Source organism: Salvelinus alpinus, chromosome 1 (genome assembly GCF_045679555.1).
Source record: "Salvelinus alpinus chromosome 1, SLU_Salpinus.1, whole genome shotgun sequence".
Taxonomy (NCBI): Eukaryota; Metazoa; Chordata; class Actinopteri; order Salmoniformes; family Salmonidae; genus Salvelinus; species Salvelinus alpinus.
In genome coordinates this window covers 99,732,276-99,750,959 of record NC_092086.1, presented here as the reverse complement: position 1 = coordinate 99,750,959, position 18,684 = coordinate 99,732,276, and the positions used below count along the sequence as shown (strand labels likewise).

At 43.6% G+C, this 18,684-nt stretch overlaps 1 pseudogene; it reads right to left on the bottom strand.

Annotated features, from left to right (window-relative positions):
* Nucleotides 1-18,684, bottom strand: part of LOC139567519 (WD repeat-containing protein 70-like) — a 60,647-nt pseudogene that overhangs the window by 22,625 nt on the left and 19,338 nt on the right.

Here is an 18,684-nt window from a genome sequence, read left to right as displayed (position 1 = left end):
CATTGGGTGAGGCAGGTTACCGGAAGGTATAATCGAATTAAAAATCGAAAAGAGATAGAAAAATAAATTAAAATATATACAAAAAATACGAAAATACAAAAGTACAAGGGAGGACGAACAAAAACACGCATACACTGCTACGCCATCTTGGATTTATCTTAGAGCAATGGGTGCCCCCTCACACACAAAAGCAACCTCGCACAAACCCACACTATCATACATGCATGGACGAAAACAGATTAAAGGGCTCAGAGCTTATAGCGCTGATCCCTGGGACATCAACGGAGATTTCACACATTTTCAATGGGGGGAGGGGGGTTGTGGTGCATGACCAGGCTCACATGCTGACCAGACCGGACACGTCGCGTGCGCGAGCGTCGCAAAATAAATTTAGAAATCCATGTTATTAAATTATTGCACCCACACTGCTTGCGCGTGGCAACGAGCGTCTGCGACACCGAGGGCTAAAATAGACGTGCCATCTCCTCATTGGTTATACCCACATGGGTGACTGAAAGACAAACTTTGTTGCCATTTGTCGTGGTAATACAATGAAAGTTTAGATGCGATCACCATATAAGTTCAAAGATGAAAAAGCCTGGAAGGAGGAGAGATGACTAGAAACGATTCGGTTAGCGGTTTTATGTGTGGATTAATTGTCGGAGTAGATGTCCTTGTGCATTTCAGGTAAAATAACAACTCAATGTTTATATCCCAGGACAAATTAGCTAGCAACAGCAAGCTAGCTAAATAGGACAAATGAACGTTAGCTAGCAAGTGCAAGCTAGCTAGCTAAATTGCCATACATGTTTAATGCTTTTCGAGCTGTCCCCCAATTAATGTCATTGGTTCAGAGTTTGTTTTGATATTTTAACCTGCGTGTCGTGATCGCGTTTGGTGTGGGGGGGCAAAATAAATGTATGCACGATAGCGCACGATGGCGCACGCGTGCAGCCGGTTTGGGTTTCGTGTCAGAGTTAGGGTTAGGTTTCATCCTCGAAAGGGTCTGATAAAGATCTACCCCAAGCACAACTATTCCTGACTTTATTATCCTAGTAAAGTTATATTTATATTACAACCCCTACACCCAACACACACACACACCCAACACACCCACAGACTAATACACACACCTGAACCACTGTGTGATGACCTCTGTACAGTCAGATCAGGCTATGAATTGCTGTGTTCTGAGGATCAAGTGGCCCAACTCCAGCCCCGAACAGCTGCTCTGATCCTTCATGGAAATAAACAACTGATACTTTCTCTCCCTCTGTGTGTGTGTGTGTGTGTGTGTGTGTATGTGTGTGTGTGTGTGTGTGTGTGTGTGTGTGTGTGTGTGTGTGTGTGTGTGTGTGTGTGTGTGTGTGTGTGTGTGTGTGTGTGTGTGTGTGTGTGTGTGTGTGTGTGTGTGTGTGTGTGTGTGTGTGTGTGTGTGTGTAGGATGATGTCAGTGTGTCTCACATTCCTGCCAGTGTTTCACAGCTCCTTTCCTCTATCTTATCTCCAACACCTTTCTCTGAGTCTTTAAACCTCAGCCAAAATGCAGGGAATAAAACCTATTCACTGTAGGATGGCGAAACTGGTTAAGAACCATATTGCAGGCTGTCTGTGGCATTCCATTTCCACAAGGCAAATCTCCCAGTTCCTTAACTTGCTGGCTACTAGTCTCCCAGTCCCAGCTGTGACAGAGGCTGTGGTATTGGGTCTGGGTCTGTAGGAGGCAGGATGCATTCAGCCAGACAGGCCCAGCTGTGATAGAGGCTGTGGTATTGGGTCTGGGTCTGTAGGAGGCAGGATGCATTCAGCCAGACAGGCCCAGCTGTGATAGAGGCTGTGGTATTGGGTCTGGGTCTGTAGGAGGCAGGATGCATTCAGCCAGACAGGCCCAGCTGTGATAGAGGCTGTGGTATTGGGTCTGGGTCTGTAGGAGGCAGGATGCATTCAGCCAGACAGGCCCAGCTGTGATAGATGCTGTGGTATTGGGTCTGGGTCTGTAGGAGGCAGGATGCATTCAGCTAGACAGGCCCAGCTGTGATAGAGGCTGTGGTATTGGGTCTGGGTCTGTAGGAGGCAGGATGCATTCAGCCAGACAGGCCCAGCTGTGATAGAGGCTGTGGTATTGGGTCTGGGTCTGTAGGAGGCAGGATGCATTCAGCTAGACAGGCCCAGCTGTGATAGAGGCTGTGGTATTGGGTCTGGGTCTGTAGGAGGCAGGATGCATTCAGCCAGACAGGCCCAGCTGTGATAGAGGCTGTGGTATTGGGTCTGGGTCTGTAGGAGGCAGGATGCATTCAGCCAGACAGGCCCAGCTGTGATAGAGGCTGTGGTATTGGGTCTGGGTCTGTAGGAGGCAGGATGCATTCAGCCAGACAGGCCCAGCTGTGATAGAGGCTGTGGTATTGGGTCTGGGTCTGTAGGAGGCAGGATGCATTCAGCCAGACAGGCCCAGCTGTGATAGAGGCTGTGGTATTGGGTCTGGGTCTGTAGGAGGCAGGATGCATTCAGCCAGACAGGCCCAGCTGTGGCAGTTTGTTCACACTCCAAAGGGTTCGCTGAAGACGGGCTCGTAAAGCAGGCTGAGTAGCTGCTCTAGCTGGCTGTTAGGGCCTGGACTTCTCCTCTAAACATTTTCATAGGGCCTGTGTTTTTAGAAGTCTGTAGGCAGTTCCTAGCCAATCTCCCCGGCACCATCTTTTATGGCCTAGGGATTTACTGGTTTACAGTGACACTGTGCAGAGTCACATTGCTGCTACTTTGAGGTCCCAGTAGGCCGATGACTGCAAATGATGTGTTGGCCAGCTCTGGTCCATTTACACAGGCAGGGATACAGTGTGTGATTAGAATAAAAACAGTTGGTGGCTTATCACCAAATGTTACTTAATTCAGTCACAATTCATATGAACACTATGGCTTGAAAATATGAATATCACAAATAGTGTATGTGCCTCCTCCTTATTATGGTGTGCAGAACATTGCGTGACGTCTCTGTATTACCCTAATCATCTCATGACTTGATCGTAAAGTTGTAAAAGTTCATGGAAACCACACCTTGAGTGGACGCACTTTGTAGTCTGCAGTGCTACGAGGAGAACAATGACGACATAACATTCCTTACGTTTCTGTGGTAATGTTCTGGAACTGAGGCCAGCGCAGCAGAGCAGCGTTTTCACTCCTACATCACCCATTCCTAGCAGCACCCTCAAGTACCAATGGGACATTATCTGGCAACCCTGGACATGAAACGGGGTAATTTTGGCCAAAATAGAGTAAGAGCAGCTCGGAGAACAAGCCATGCAACCACTGCCTACCCAGCAAGGCTGAGAGACCTCCTTGAGTCCCATTTTATGATTAATCAACCCCACGTCAGTGTTCAAGAGCCTGATCTGCCATCCTCAATAATCCTTCTTTAGTCTAAATCACTAGATCAAGGTCGGCTGGATAATTGATATTGTCTGTCGACATTTTCTGCCAAAGAGTAATAGTAGTGATATGGCAAGAGATGGACTTGATCCTAACCCAGGGGTGGGCAACATACGGCCCGAGGGCCGGATCTGGCCCGCGAGCCCATTCAATCTGGCCTGCGAGAGGTTGCAGATAAAATAAAATAAAAATTGTTCCAAAAAAACAATATTTGTGGCCCTCCCCTGAATTCTTAAAATCCTGATGTGGCCCTTGAGTCGAAATGATTGCCCACCCTTGTCCTAACCTCTTCAGAGTGGAGAGTACCACCAGTGATGGGTTGGTAGGGTGTCTCGTTTTTAGCTGGGAAGAGGGTCTAAATCAATGAGAGTGAAACAAGTGAATTGATTATATTTCGTCATAACGTAATAAAGTTTTCTGGGTTCCTCCATTCAAATCACAAACATGTCCTGGGCTTGTCCCAGGGCTAGGACTCTTTCAAGCCTGTAGCAGTGCATATGGCACAGGGCAAAGGACACAGCCCATGTCATGGGGCATCCAGTGAAAACTTGCCGCTCCAGCCCAGGCAGCGGTGGCCAGGGAACACATAGTGTTATTGTAAGCTGCTATGGGATGCTGGGTAAATATTTAGTCAAGGAGAAGGAACAGTAATAAATTAAAGAGCTTTTACTCAATCTCTCTGAGCCTGCTGTTACAGCCATGCAGCAGGCGGGGCAAGGCTCTGGGCTCTGCTAGGGCTGCTGGCAGGACAGGAATCAAGCTGCAGAAAACTCTGTAGTATCACTCAAGTCACAGACGGAGTGAGAAAATCTCTTGGTCTCGTAAACACGCATGCATGTCTACTAGTAGTGACCAAATGTGAAACTAAAAGCATGACTGCTATAGATACAGTATAATCAAAGGTTCATGGATCGTTATAATAAAAATAAATACTTTGAAAATGTGTGTATATAGGAGGTTTTAACCTCAAAACAGTAATCTGTCTGAGCCCTGCTCCTACCTGTTCTGACTCACTGCACAGAGAGCCTGCGGATATCAGGCCTGCCTGTCACGGTCTCACATACCTCCCCTAGCACTAAATAACTGTCACATCACACACACACTACTATTAACACACATTCAGAGCTACTCAACCCTGTCTACAGAAAGGTCCTCAGAGAAAGGGAGGGATGGAGGGAGCTGGTGGAGGGGTAAGGGAAAACCCATATTGTCGCTGTCTGATGAAATCCTTGTAACTACATTTTTGCAAATTTTCATTTATTTTTTTACATTTATTGAAAGCAGTAACTCCCCTAAATGTACTGCGAATGTTTCATGACTCTAGAACCAATAACATGTATTCAAAATAGCTTCTGAAGTTACATGATCCCTTGTGGTGATCCTCGTGTGGCTCAGTTGGTAGAGAATGCAGCTTGCAGTGTTGTGGGTTTGATTCCCACAGGGGACCAGTATGAAAAATGTATGCTCTCACTACTGGTAGTTGCTCTACTCAGAGCGTCAATTAAAATGTAAAAAATAAAACAAATAACTACGTTTGTTAATAGGAAAATATGTTTTTTTCCCTGAAAAGTCCCGTTTTGGAGATGGGGTTATCAGACAGCGACAGTATGCTCTGTATTATCTCATAACATTTTTTCAACCAATTACAACTCTCCAGTTGTACAGTATCTGTTAGCAAGGCAGACAAGCCTGAATGACGGTAATCATCATTGAAATTTGGATTAATGTTGTCCTGATTTTGTTTGTTAATCGTAAATAGGAGGGAGGGGAAAAAAACTAAGCAAAAGCCAACATGGGAAAATAAAAAGACAAAATGACAGTTTGAGTCCAGCATTGGATACTAGAGTACTTTGTGAATAGCCTACTCTGGTGGGAAAATAAGCCTTATGAAATTTGGCAATAAGCACAGCGGAAATGGCCATAACTAGGAGGATATCAAACCGGAGTGACGTCCTGATGTTCTGACACCTCAAGCTTAAAGATATGGTTTTGCCAGGTCTTGAGCCCCCCCACCCCCTCCCACTTGGAGAGTCAGGTCTGTCTGTGACAGCTGTGAGTGAGGAAGTGAGTGATAGACTGCCAAACCTGCTCTATCCACTGATCCCTCCACAGGAAACTGTGGCGTGTAATTTCCTCCCACCACCACGACACTGACCAGAGACGTGTCACCCACCGGCCGCAAAATCCCCCAGGCAGGGAGGATCATGGGAAGATGGCTGGGCAGGGCTTGGAGAGTCTGGGAAGAGGAGAAGTGAAGATGTGACTGAGCCGGCAGACAAGGCCTGTTTCTCCTCAGTCCGTACTCCGTAGCCAGACAGGAAACTCTACTCCATGAGAACAACTAGACTCAAGCAGATCGACTCATACTCAAGTGCTGAATGCTATGAGTAGGGCTTTGCGGTGACCATATTACCACCACACCGGAAGTCATGAGTCATGACCGCAGTCAAATTCCACGTGACCGCTGAGTCATGGCAAACTCTTCTTATACACTCTGGACATGCGTTGGTAAGCACAGCGGAAGTACCCAACTCGTTAACGACCATCAGGTCGCTAACGGCCTGGTACTCAGTGCTTTATTGGCCCTCTAACCACTGACATCAACGCAAACGCAATTGAAAATCACAAACACTCATCAAAACAGTATCATGCTTTTAAAACTCACCGTTAAGCTACATTTTTGACCTCACTGTGATGATCAATTTGAAGAAAGAAGTTCAACAACAGGTTGAAACAGTGGAAAACATGGCGTTGTTGATGTTGTTTCAAAGCCAAACAACAATGGACAGTCCTGTCTTTATTTATTTTGTATTTGTATTGATTTATTTTATGCGCTTACAGCACCTGGTATTCCCAGGCGGTCTCCCATCCAAGTACTAACCAGTCCCGACCCTGCTAAGCTACCGAAATCATGCGTGGTCAGGGTGGTATGGCCACAAGCATATGTTTTTCCCCATTTTATCAGGAATGAAGATGGCTCATCGCTCACCCAGGGCATACAGAGTTTGGGCGGAATATGGAACATCACCTGTCGCACATTACGAAGCTGCATGCTCTTCAAACAGTGGTTGATGCATGATGTGAAATAAGTGTTCTTATAAGCCCAGACTTTTCTATATGCAATGCCGTGTGAAAGCAGAGTTTTGATGGTTGCCACTAAAAAGAGGTTCCCAGTTGCTACTATATTTAGGCCTATTTCTCAGCTGCCTCCTATAAAACCGGAGTAGCCTGATTTAAACTGCGGGAAAGCAGCCTCCATTTGCTATTCGAGTGCATACGGATGACATGTCTTTATCAAATGGGTAGGAATAGTCTCTAAATGTTTACCTAAGTATTCAGACCCTTTGCTATGTGCCTCGAAATTGAGCTCAGGTGCATCCTGTTTCCATTGGTCATCCTTGAGATGTTTCTACAACTTGATTGGAGTCCACCTGTGGTAAATTCAATTGACTGGACATGATTTGGAAAGGCACACACCTGTCTATATAAAGATCCCACAGTTGACAGTGCATGTCAGAGCAAAAACCAAGCCATGAGGTCGACAGAATTGTCCATAGAGCTTCGAGACAGGATTGTGTCGAGGCACAGATCAGGGGAAGGGTACCAAAATATTTCTGCAGCATTGAAGGTACCCAAGAACACAGTGGCCTCCATCATTCTTAAATGGAAGAAGTTTGGAACCACGAAGACTCCTCCTAGAGCTGGCCGTCCAGCCAAACTGAGCAATCGGGGGAGAAGGGCCTTGGTCAGGGTGGTGACCAAGAACACGACGGTCACTCTGACAAAGCTCCAGAGCTCCTCTGTGGAGATCGGAGAACCTTCCAGAAGGACAACAATCTCTGCAGCACTCCACCAATCAGGCCATTATGGTAGAGTGCCCAAATAGAAGCCACTCCTCAGTAAAAGGTACATGACAGCCCGCTTGGAGTTAGCCAAAAGGCACCTAAAGGACTCAGACCATAAGAAACAAGAATCTCTGGTCTGATGAAACCAAGATTGAACTCTTTGGCTTGAATGCCAAGCGTCACGTCTGGAGGAAAGAAACCTGGCACCATCCCTACGGTGAAGCATGGTGGTGGCAGCATCATGCTGTGGGTATGTTTTTCAGTGGCAGGGACACTACTCAGGTTCGAGGGAAAGATGAACGGAGCAAAGTACAGGGAGATCCTTGATGAAAACCTGCTCCAGAACGCTCAGGACCTCAGACTGGGGCGAAGGTTCACCTTCCAACAGGTCAACGACCCTAAGCACACAGACAAGACAATGCAGGAGAGGCTTCGGGACCAGTCTCTGAATGTCCTTGAGTGGCCCAGCCAGAGCCCGGTCTTCAACCTAAACAAACATCTCTGGAGAGACCTGAAAATAACTGTCCAACCTGACAGAGCTTTAGAGGATATGCAGAGACTAATGGGAGAAACTCCCCAAATTCAGGTTTGCCAAGCTTGTAGCGTCATACCCAAGAAGACTCAAGGCTTTAATCGCTGCCAAAGGCACTTCAGCAAAGTACTGAGTAAAAGTCTGAATATGTATGTAAATGTGATATTTCAGTTTTCTATTTTTAATAAATTTGCACAAATTTCTAAAAACCTGTTTTTGCTTTGTCATTGAGGTATTGTGTGTAACTTGATGAGGGGAAAAAACTATTTAAACAATTTTAGAATATAGGCAGTAACTTAACAAAATGTGGAAAAAGTCAAGGTGTCTGAATACTTTCCGAAGGCACTGTATGTTTTGATTTCTAAGACATTCTAAGGTTTGTATTATTCACAGCTAAATTTGCCAAATAACTCAATCTTGTGTATAGGACCTGTTTTCAAATGATCACTTTTATGCTCAACATAAATCAAAATTTTATTGATCGCAAACACATAGTCAGATGTTATTGCGGGTGTAGCAAAATGCTTGTGTAAAAAATATGGTGTTGAAGGCTGAGCAGAAGTCAATGAACAGTATTCTTACATACAGTGGGGCAAAAAAGTATTTAGTCAGCCACCAATTGTACAAGTTCTCCCACTTAAAAAGATGAGAGGCCTGTAATTTTCATCATAGGTACACTTCAACTATGACAGACAAAATGAGAAAGAAAAATCCAGAAAATCACATTGTAGGATTTTTTATGAATTTATTTGCAAATTATGGTGGAAAATAAGTATTTGGTCACCTACAAACAAGCAAGATTTCTGGCTCTCACAGACCTGTAACTTCTTCTTTAAGAGGCTCCTCTGTCCTCCACTCGTTACCTGTATTAATGGCACCTGTTTGAACTTGTTATCAGTATAAAAGACACCTGTCCACAACCTCAAACAGTCACACTCCAAACTCCACTATGGCCAAGAACAAAGAGCTGTCAAAGGACACCAGAAACAAAATTGTAGACCTGCACCAGGCTGGGAAGACTGAATCTGCAATAGGTAATCTGCAATTGTGAAGACTGAATCTGCAATTGTGGCCTGCTGGAGGTCATTTTGCAGGGCTCTGGCAGTGCACCTCCTTGCACAAAGGCGGAGGTAGCGGTCCTGCTGCTGGGTTGTTGCCCTCCTACGGCCTCCTCCACGTCTCCTGATGTACTGGCCTGTCTCCTGGTAGCGCCTCCATGCTCTGGACACTACGCTGACAGACACAGCAAACCTTTTTGCCACAGCTCGCATTGATGTGCCATCCTGGATGAACTGCACTACCTGAGCCACTTGTGTGGGTTGTAGACTCCGTCTCATGCTACCACTAGAGTGAAAGCACCGCCAGCATTCAAAAGTGACCAAAACATCAGCCAGGAAGCATAGGAACTGAGAAGTGGTCTGTGGTCACCACCTGCAGAACCATTCCTTTATTGGGAGTGTCTTGCTAATTGCCTATAATTTCCACCTTTTGTCTATTCCATTTGCACAACAGCATGTGAAATTTATTGTCAATCAGTGTTGCTTCCTAAGTGGACAGTTTGATTTCACAGAAGTGTGATTGACTTGGAGTTACATTGTGTTGTTTAAGTGTTCCCTTTATTTTTTTGAGCAGTGTATATTATTCTTACAATAAAATCATAATATAACATAATGGCACAGGATTTATAAGCTTATCTTGCCAGCTAAATGAACTAGCCTACAGTCTATGGCATGGTGCAGAGCCAGATAGCATACTATAGCGACCCTTGGTTTATAAGTGCGGATATCGACTCTGCCACTCAAGCATGCTTTTGTGGCACTCCATGGCACAGTCGATGGTGCGCTGCGTTTCAGCCAAGAAGGTTGAGCGTTCAAACCGCGCTCACTGCCTGTTTCATTACAATGGTGTCGGAAGTGATCGGACCTCACATCCACGAAAATCCTTGGCCGGTGAGCGCGTTCCCATAAGACGGCGTCCTGTGAGGTCTAGCGCAAAGGACGCGCTCTTTGTTACGGAGTCTAGTTAGGTAATCGACTAGCTGGACTGTTCCCCGGACTCCGCGTATAGGGATTTGTACAATGCATGAACAAGGCTATTGAACTAGACATTGGTGTCTGTCTTTATTCCTTAAGGATGAAGCCGCTGCCGGGAGACCACACAGGACTTTGGAGGCTGGGCACGTGCCTACAGAGAGTTGCACCACGTTCTTACCTGGTGGATGTTGGTGGCTCCCTCTATCGTCGCAATCGGGTGGATCTGCGCGTAGCAGAGCAGACAAACCATTACACGCCATACACTCACCTAGATGAGCTGGTTCACAGTCCAGGCCTAAGGGTAAGGGGCGCAGAATTGAGACATGCGCCAACTGAAGGTGAGGCTTCTACCCCACCAAGCTCTCCAGCTCGTGGCCCTAATCCTACCCCTATCAGAGCCAATACTTACTCACGGGTGGGTTGGCTGTGCAAGCCACCGGACAGGCTTACTCTGTAAGCAAGAGACTGTGTTAACTTGTCCTCTGTTTATATAAAATATATATATATAATTTTTAAAGGAATATGACAATTGAAGTAAAAAGAAAATGTCATGCTTTTTCAATTGTTATGACTTGACTGTTAAGAACTTAATGTTATGCCGTTATGTTTGCACTTTCTACTGAAAAGGATGATGTTACGGAGTCTAGTTGATAGGTAATCGACTAGCCGGACTGTTCCCCGGACTCCGCGTGTAGGGATTTGTACAATGCATGAACAAGGCTATTGAACTAGACATTGGTGTCTGTCTTTATTCCTTTATCCAACATATCATACTGAAACACTCTTCTGAAAGAAGGGAGTTGTGTAGCGACCCTGGTTTATAAGCTCAGATATCGACTGCTTTTGGGGCACAGTTGATGGCGCACTGGGCTTCAGGCCAGAATGTTGAGGGTTCGAGCCGTACTCCCTGCCTCCTTCATTTCAATACAGTAGACTCATAGTCGGTTCTTCTGAAATACATTTTCTTCATATGATGTTTCTTTAAACCTGCCTAAAATAAAAAATGTATTTATTGTGATGGTGTATATTAAATTAATTTATTAGACTTTAATGTAGCTGTTCCAAAGGCGAGCATCAGCAGCTTGTATACGTGGAGAAGCTAAACATGTTTATGTTATTAATTAACGCACAATTACCGTGAGACCGGCAGTCATTTGCATGAAAATAACCAGCTGATAAAACTTCATGACGGCCACAGCCCTTACTGTGAGGCTTTATCACATATTTTCAGAGAAAAACTGAACAGTCAGGCGAATGTGGAGAATGCTTCCCAGGAGCCAAAATAGACAATTAACCATGCAGTCGGGATCAGAGAGATGGAATGTACACTTTGATTACCTAATTGCATAATTAACTAATAGTGGAAAAGTACAGAAGAGAGTAGATGTGATTAGGCCTCCCAGCAACATCCATGTCTGCCCACTCCATCATCACACCCTACTACAAAGAAGACTGTTACATCACTGGCTATTTTTCCCTAGGCTAGAGTTAGGATGAGGGTTAGCGTGTGGAGCCAAGCCTATATTCTGTACTACGGTACAGAGTATTAGGTAAGACCGCAGGATCGTCTAGTGGTAGACTGGACTGTTGACCAAAACCTCCAGGCTATTTCTGTGGTTCAAACCCCAGGTGGGAAATGTTACTCTTCTGTTGTTGTGCTGTTTACATGCACTCAAAATATTCCAGCTCACCATGAATAACATTACGCTAAAGTCTAGGGCCACCCAAATAAGGTTGTATAACAAGTCTACTAAGCTAGGAATTGATTTACTGTGTGTGTTGCAGAGAAAACCTAGCTAGTAATTCACAGTTCTCTCTCACAAGCTGTTCACAACCTTAGCTGAACCCTCAAATCTGACATTTTCACTCTAGGATTTCTCCCCAGGTGGAGCAACAGTAGGACACCTCCCTTTAACACACAACTACAGTACATACCTCCCCTTTAACATAAAACTGCAATATGTTACCTTTTGGGCGACCTGACAAAATTAACATAGAAAAGTTTGTTCTAGTTCTGTCATTCTCATTGAATGCAAGTCTAACTGGTATATCGGTTCTGTGTGTGCTACGTCTATGTTTCCTGTTTTTCAATTTAGTTTTTGAGTCTTTTAGTTTCGGTTTTGAAAAGCAGCTTCAAACAGCTGAAAGAAAATACAATATTTTAGGTCATGGAAAATATATTTCACAGCGGTTTAAATGGTACAATGATTCTCTACACTATACTTGCTTGTTTTGTCACAAACTGAAATTAGACGAACTATTCGAATTTTAGCAACCAGGAAATGGCGAAGCGATTTCTGCATAGTACATCTTTAAAGCAGCATACCTCCGCTTTAACCTAGACCAGCATTTATCCCCTATATTCTTCTGGGTGGGTTATATCTAATGTAAATGGTTATCCCTCCCAGTGACCAAAAACAAAAGATGGTCGGCTAACAAGTACACAGCTTTGCACACTCTTGGCATTCTGTCAACCAGCTTTGAGGTAGTCACTTGGAATGCATTTCAATTAACCGGTGTGCCGTGTTAAAAGTTCATTTGTGGAATTTATTTCCTTAATGCGTTTGAGCCAATCAGTTGTGACAAGGTAGGGGTGGTATACAGAAGATAGCCCTATTTAGTAAAAGAGCGGGTCCATATTATGGCAAGAACAGCTCAAATAATCAAAGAGAAATGACAGTCCATCATTACCTTAAGACATGAAGGTCAGTCAATCCGGAAAATTTCAAGAACTTCAAGTGCAGTCGCAAAAACCATCAAGCGCTATGATGAAACTGGCTCTCATGAGGACCGCGACAGGAAAGGAAGACCCAGAGTCACCTCTGATGCAGAGGATAAGTTTGTTAGAGTTACCAGCCTCAGAAATTGCAGCCTAAATAAATGCTTCACAGAGTTCAAGTAACAGACACATCTCAACATCAACTGTTCAGAAAAGACTGCGTGAATCAGGCCTTCATGGTCGAATTGCTGCAAAGAAACCACTACTAAAGGACACCAATAAGAAGAGACTTGCTTGGGCCAAGAAACACGAGCAATGGACATGAGACCGGTGGAAATCTGTCACTTGGTCTGATGAGTGAGTTTCCTGAGATTTGTTTCCAACTGCTGTGTCTTTTTGAGACACAGAGTAGGTGAACAGATGATCTCCGCGTGTGTGGTTCCCACCGTGAAGCATGGAGGAGGAGGTGTGATGGTGTGGGGGTGCTTTGCTGGTGACACTGTCTGCGATTTATTTAGAATTCAAGGCACACTTAACAGCATTCTGCAGCGATACGCCATCCCATCTGGTTTGCGCTTAGTGGGACTATCATTTGTTTTTCAACAGGACAATGACCCAACACACTTCCAGGCTTTTTGACCAAGAAGGAGAGTGATGGAGTGCTGCTTCAGATGACCTGGGCCTCCACAATCACCAGACCTCAACACAATCCCCAGACCTCAACCCAATTGAGATGGTTTGGGATGAGTTGGACCACAGAGTGAAGGAAAAGCAGCCAACAAGTGCTCAGCATATGTGGCACCTCCTTCAAAACTGTTGGAAAAGCATTCCAGGTGAAGCTGGTTGAGAGAATTTCTTGAGTGGGCAAAGCTGTCAAAGAAAAGGGTCACTAAATATAACATGTATTTTGATTTGTTTAACACTTTTTTGGTTACTACATGATTCCATATGTGTTATTTCATAGTTTTGATGTCTTCATTATTGTTCTACAATGTAGAAAATTGTGGGGGAAAAAGAAAACCCTGGAATGAGTAGGTCAACTTGACTGATACTGTATGTCTTACTGTATACATTCGTTTTTGACATGTATATTTGTCACGTCCTGACCATAGAGAGTCCTTATTTTCTATGGTGGAGTAGGTCAGGGCATGACTGGGGGGTTAGTCTAGTTTATTATTTCTATGTGGGTGTTCTAGTTTTCATGTTTCTATGTTGGTGATTTGTATGTTTCCCAATTAGAGGCAGCTGGTATCGTTGTCTCTAATTGGGGATCATATTTAAGTAGTGTTTGTTCCCACCTGTGTTTGTGGGATATTGTTTTGAGTTAGTGCACGTAGCACCTCTGTAGTCATTGTTAGTTTATTGTTTATTTGTTTTTGTCTTTGCTAAGTTTCACTTTATTATTCAAATGATGTGGAAACCATATCGCGCTGCAGTTTGGTCCGATAATTATTCCAGTGAACGTGACAATATTCTATTACATACACTTTAATGTCTGCTTTTAAATTATATTATGTTACCTAAATAAAAAAAATATACAAATAAAATAGAAACATTTTCCTTAAAATATATATTTTTTAGAGAGTACTAATGTTACTTTCCCCACTACAACAACAAAAATACTTAAATACTTACTTAAATGTAATTTTGACCTTGTAAAATTCCATTCATTCCTATGGAGGACTACTCCTACTGGGGAGTGCCAATATGGTCGACTGGTGTATTCAAAGCCTCTCAATAACCAATACATAGCATCAGAAATCCAGAGTTTATATACGTAATTGGTTAAGACCTATCCATCTGTTTACCACACAGTCCTTCTTCTATATCACACCAGATACAAGACAGATGGAAAAAACAGATAGGATGTTTTAAAATAAAGCTATTTACCAAACACAAACAGCACTTTCCCACCTATGGCTTTATTTACTGCTGGGTCCTATTTAGTGTTGGTGACCTTTTGACTCTGACCCCATTACGAGGTCCAGTCAGATTTTACAACCCAGCTCACATCCTGTCCTTCTCCTCTCAGTCCTCTATGTGTGACTAACCACACTGTGTGCGCCAGTGTGAGACAATGTTGAGGTTGTGTGTGTGTGTGTGTGTGTGTTTGTTTGTTTGTTTGTGTCAGTCAGATGGCGTTGAAGTGGTTTGTGTGTGTGTGTGTGTGTGTGTGTAAGAGAGAGAGAGTGTGAGTCAGTGTGTGAGTGTGCGAGCGAGAAAGCGAGACTCATGTTGAGGTTCCGGTCCTAGATCTGAATGGTTCCGTCCTGGCAGCCGGCTGCCACCAGCTTCTCATCTCGGCTCTACAGTAGGTGCAACAGGTGGGCGTGACTTTTTTCCCCTGCAGAGAGCGGGGTTTGAAGCACATCTTGTGATTCTTGTTAGAGCTCAGGCCCCATGTGCAGTAATACTGAGAACACAGTGAGAGAGGGGAGAGGTTAATTATTAACAAACACACAGACTCTTCATCAACACACAATATATACAAAAGTATGTGAACACCCCTTCAAATGAGTTGATTCGGCTATTTCAGCCACACCCGTTGCTGACAGGTTTATAAAATAGAGCACTCAGCCATGCAATCTTCATAGACAAATATTGGCAATAGAATGGCCTTACTGAAGAGCTCAGTGACTTTCAACGTGGCACTGTCATAGGATGCCACCTTTCCAACAAGTCAGTTCGTCAAATTTATGCCCTGCTAGAGCTGCCCCGGTCAACTGTAAATGCCGTGAAGTGGAAACGTCTAATAACAACAACGGCTCAGCTGCGAAGTGGTAGGTCACACAAGCTCACAGAACAGAACCGCAGAGTGCTGAAGCACGTAAAAATCGTATTTCCTTAGTGTCAACACTGGAGTGATGTAAAGCTTTTCGCCATTGGATTCTGGAGCAGTGGAAACGCGTTCTCTGGCGTGATGAATTACGCTTCACCATCTGGCAGTCTGACGGACAAACCTGGGTTTGGAGGATGCCAGGAGAACGCTACCTGCCCAAATGCATAGTGCCAACTGTAAAGTTTGGTGGAGGAGGAATAAAGGTCTGGGGCTGTTTGTCATGGTTCGGGCTAGGCCCCTTAGTTCCAGTGAAGGGAAATCTTAACGATACAGCATACAATGACATTCTAGACAATTCTGTGCCTCCAACTTTGTGGGAACAGTTTGGGGGAAGGCCCTTTCCTGTTTCAACATAACAAGGCCACCGTGCACAAAGTGAGGTCCATACAGAATGGTTTGTCAAGAGCCCTGACCTCAACCCTATCGAACACCTTTGGGATGAATTGGCACGCCGACTGTGTGCCAGGCCTAATCACCCAACATCAGTGCCCGACCTCACTAATGCTCGTGGCTGAATGGAAGCAAGTCCCCGCAGCAATATTCCAACATCTAGGGGAAAGCCTTCCCAGAAGAGTGGAGGCTGTTATAGCAGCAAAGGGGGGACCAACTCCATATTAATGCCCATGATTTTGGAATGAGATGTTCGACGAGCAGGTGCCCACATACTTTTGGTCATGTAGTGTATCTAAGCCTTACCTCTGTGTATCATATCCCAGGGCTCGACATTAACGCTTGCTCTTTTCTCTGGGACAAGTAAAAAATATAAAAAATCAGACAAGAAATTATAGATTTAAGTTGTCCGAATGGGCAAATAACTTTTTTAAATGTGGGACCGGATGAGAGCCTTTGGAGTGACAGGTCAGGCAGATTGCCAGTTCTTGGCCACGCGCAGAGGGTATGTGATGTCTTTGTCTGCACTGCGTTAGATAGACATGAAGAAATGCTCCGTTTGGGACGTTATTGGATATATATGAGAAAAACATCCTGAAGATTGATTCTCAACTGAGTTTGACCAGTTTATTCGACTTTTAATATCACTTTTTGAAGTTTTCTTTCATTGCGCAAATGTGTATGGACACGTGAGCTACACATGCTAGCCAAAGTTGCTAATTCTACAGAAGAAATGGACATTCTAAAACAAAACAACGATTTATTGTGGAACTAGGATTCCTGGCACTGCATTCTGATGAAAGTTCATCAAAGGTAAGGGAATATTTATGATGTTATTTCGTATTTCTGTTGATTCTGTTGACTCCAACATGGCGGAGAATGGCTGAGCGCTGTCTCAGATTATTGCATGCTGTGCTTTTTACTAAAGTTATTTTTAAATCTAACACAGCGGTTGCATTAAGAACCAGTGTATCTTTAATTATATGTTGAACATGTATCTTTCATCAAAGTTTATGATGAATATTTCTGTATTTCACATTGCTATCTGTAATTACTTTCGCTATTTTGGAGCCATTTCTGAACATGGCGCCAATGTAAAACCACGATTTCTGGCTATAAATATGCACATAATCGAACAAAACATAAATGTATTGTATAACATGATGTCATATGACTGTCATCTGATGAAGTTGTTCAAAGGTTAGTGATACATTTTCTCTCTATTTGTGGGTTTTGTGAAAGCTATCTTTTCTGTGAAAAAATGGCGGTGTGTTTTTGGATATTGTGGTGAGCTAACATAAATATATGTTGTGTTTTCGCTGTAAAACATTTTAAGAATCGGATATGTTGGCTGGATTCACAAGATGTTTATCTTTCATTTGCTGTATTGTACTTGTGATTTCATGAAATTATATTATATGATATCCCTGTGGCGCTAGGCTAGGCTATTCTAGTCAGCGTCTCTGATGAGAATGATCCCGGATGGGGGGTCCGTATTAAGCCTCAAAATACAACTTAGTTATAATTCTAATTCTATTTGAGGCTCCACATGTTGTCATGGAAAATAACGTTATTTCCAACAACCAATGAGCAACTCCATCGTCAATCCAGCTGCATATTGAACATTGAGATTGCCTAAAGGCCAATGACTTGGAGTGGCAATAAGGAGGCGCCAGAAGCCAAACTTTAATGATAATATAAACTAAACGCCAGTCATGCTTGACAAATATAATGAAGGATAATTAACATTAACGTCTAAAGGCTTGATTCTGTCGACATACTCGAGGCACGGTTCGTTAAGATCAAATGATCACAAGACCGGCGTGTGAAGTACAGTGCCCGTTGCACACCGCAACATCACCCACCTGCTTAAAACCTGGACGTTTTATGACACTTTATGAAGCATGTCTTACCTTCTTTCAAAGTAGCCTAGCCAAAATACGACAATCAAAATGTTGAGGGAATTATTTTATAAACACTTAATAGCCTATGCCATTGAAACCAGCACTTTTCTCATGTTCTATAATTTTTTCAAAATCAGCTTTATTTCATTGTCCAGCAGCCAAAAGGCAGAATCCTAGTCATATTCGTAGCCCATGCTAGTGTTGCATCTTTGGATCTCCCCCTTCTTAATTTCAAATTGATATTTTCATCTCCATCATATGAAACCGCTTGCGGCGTGCGGTGTGCTTTTTAGAATGGTGTGTTCCCGATAAATACATTTTGGAACATTCGCGAGTAGCCAACAACCATGTGTACATTGCTGAGCTTACAATATGAAGAAATACAACTATCAACATTAAGCTAAACAGTCTGATCTATTGCAATTTCCTTAAAAAAATGTTTTTATGTGCACTGGTTGTATGAATTTGTGATCTGTTGACCCAGAACTGTCCCAGTCTGTTTTTACCATATGCATGTTTTTAATCGGCCCAGGGACGACAGGATGCCCCAAATTTCGAGCCCTGAAGGAATTACTTTATTAAGGCATAAAAAGTATTTGGTTGTAATGTTGCAATATTTTATTGGTTACCAAGGGTGGTGAACCATCCACCAGGAGAGCCTTAAAAGGATCAGTGTTGTATTTTGAGATAGGCTTGAATATGCAAAAAAGCCAATAGGCAGAGTGTAGCCAACATTTTGTCTCATTCTATCAACAGAGAGTAATGCATTTCATTTTGTAAAGTGGTTTCTTGCGTAATACAAGGATGTAAAAATGGTGTTACAGTGACTTGATCTTCTGGACAAGTAAAAAACTGAAATCAGTCCTACTTGTCCCAAGGACAAGTGGCAAAAAAAAGTGAATGTCAAGCCCTGTACCCCCTACTAGAAATTCATCAAATTCATTAGCAACACGCCATCATACAACATACCATCATTTCATTTTCACCCAAGTATTCTAA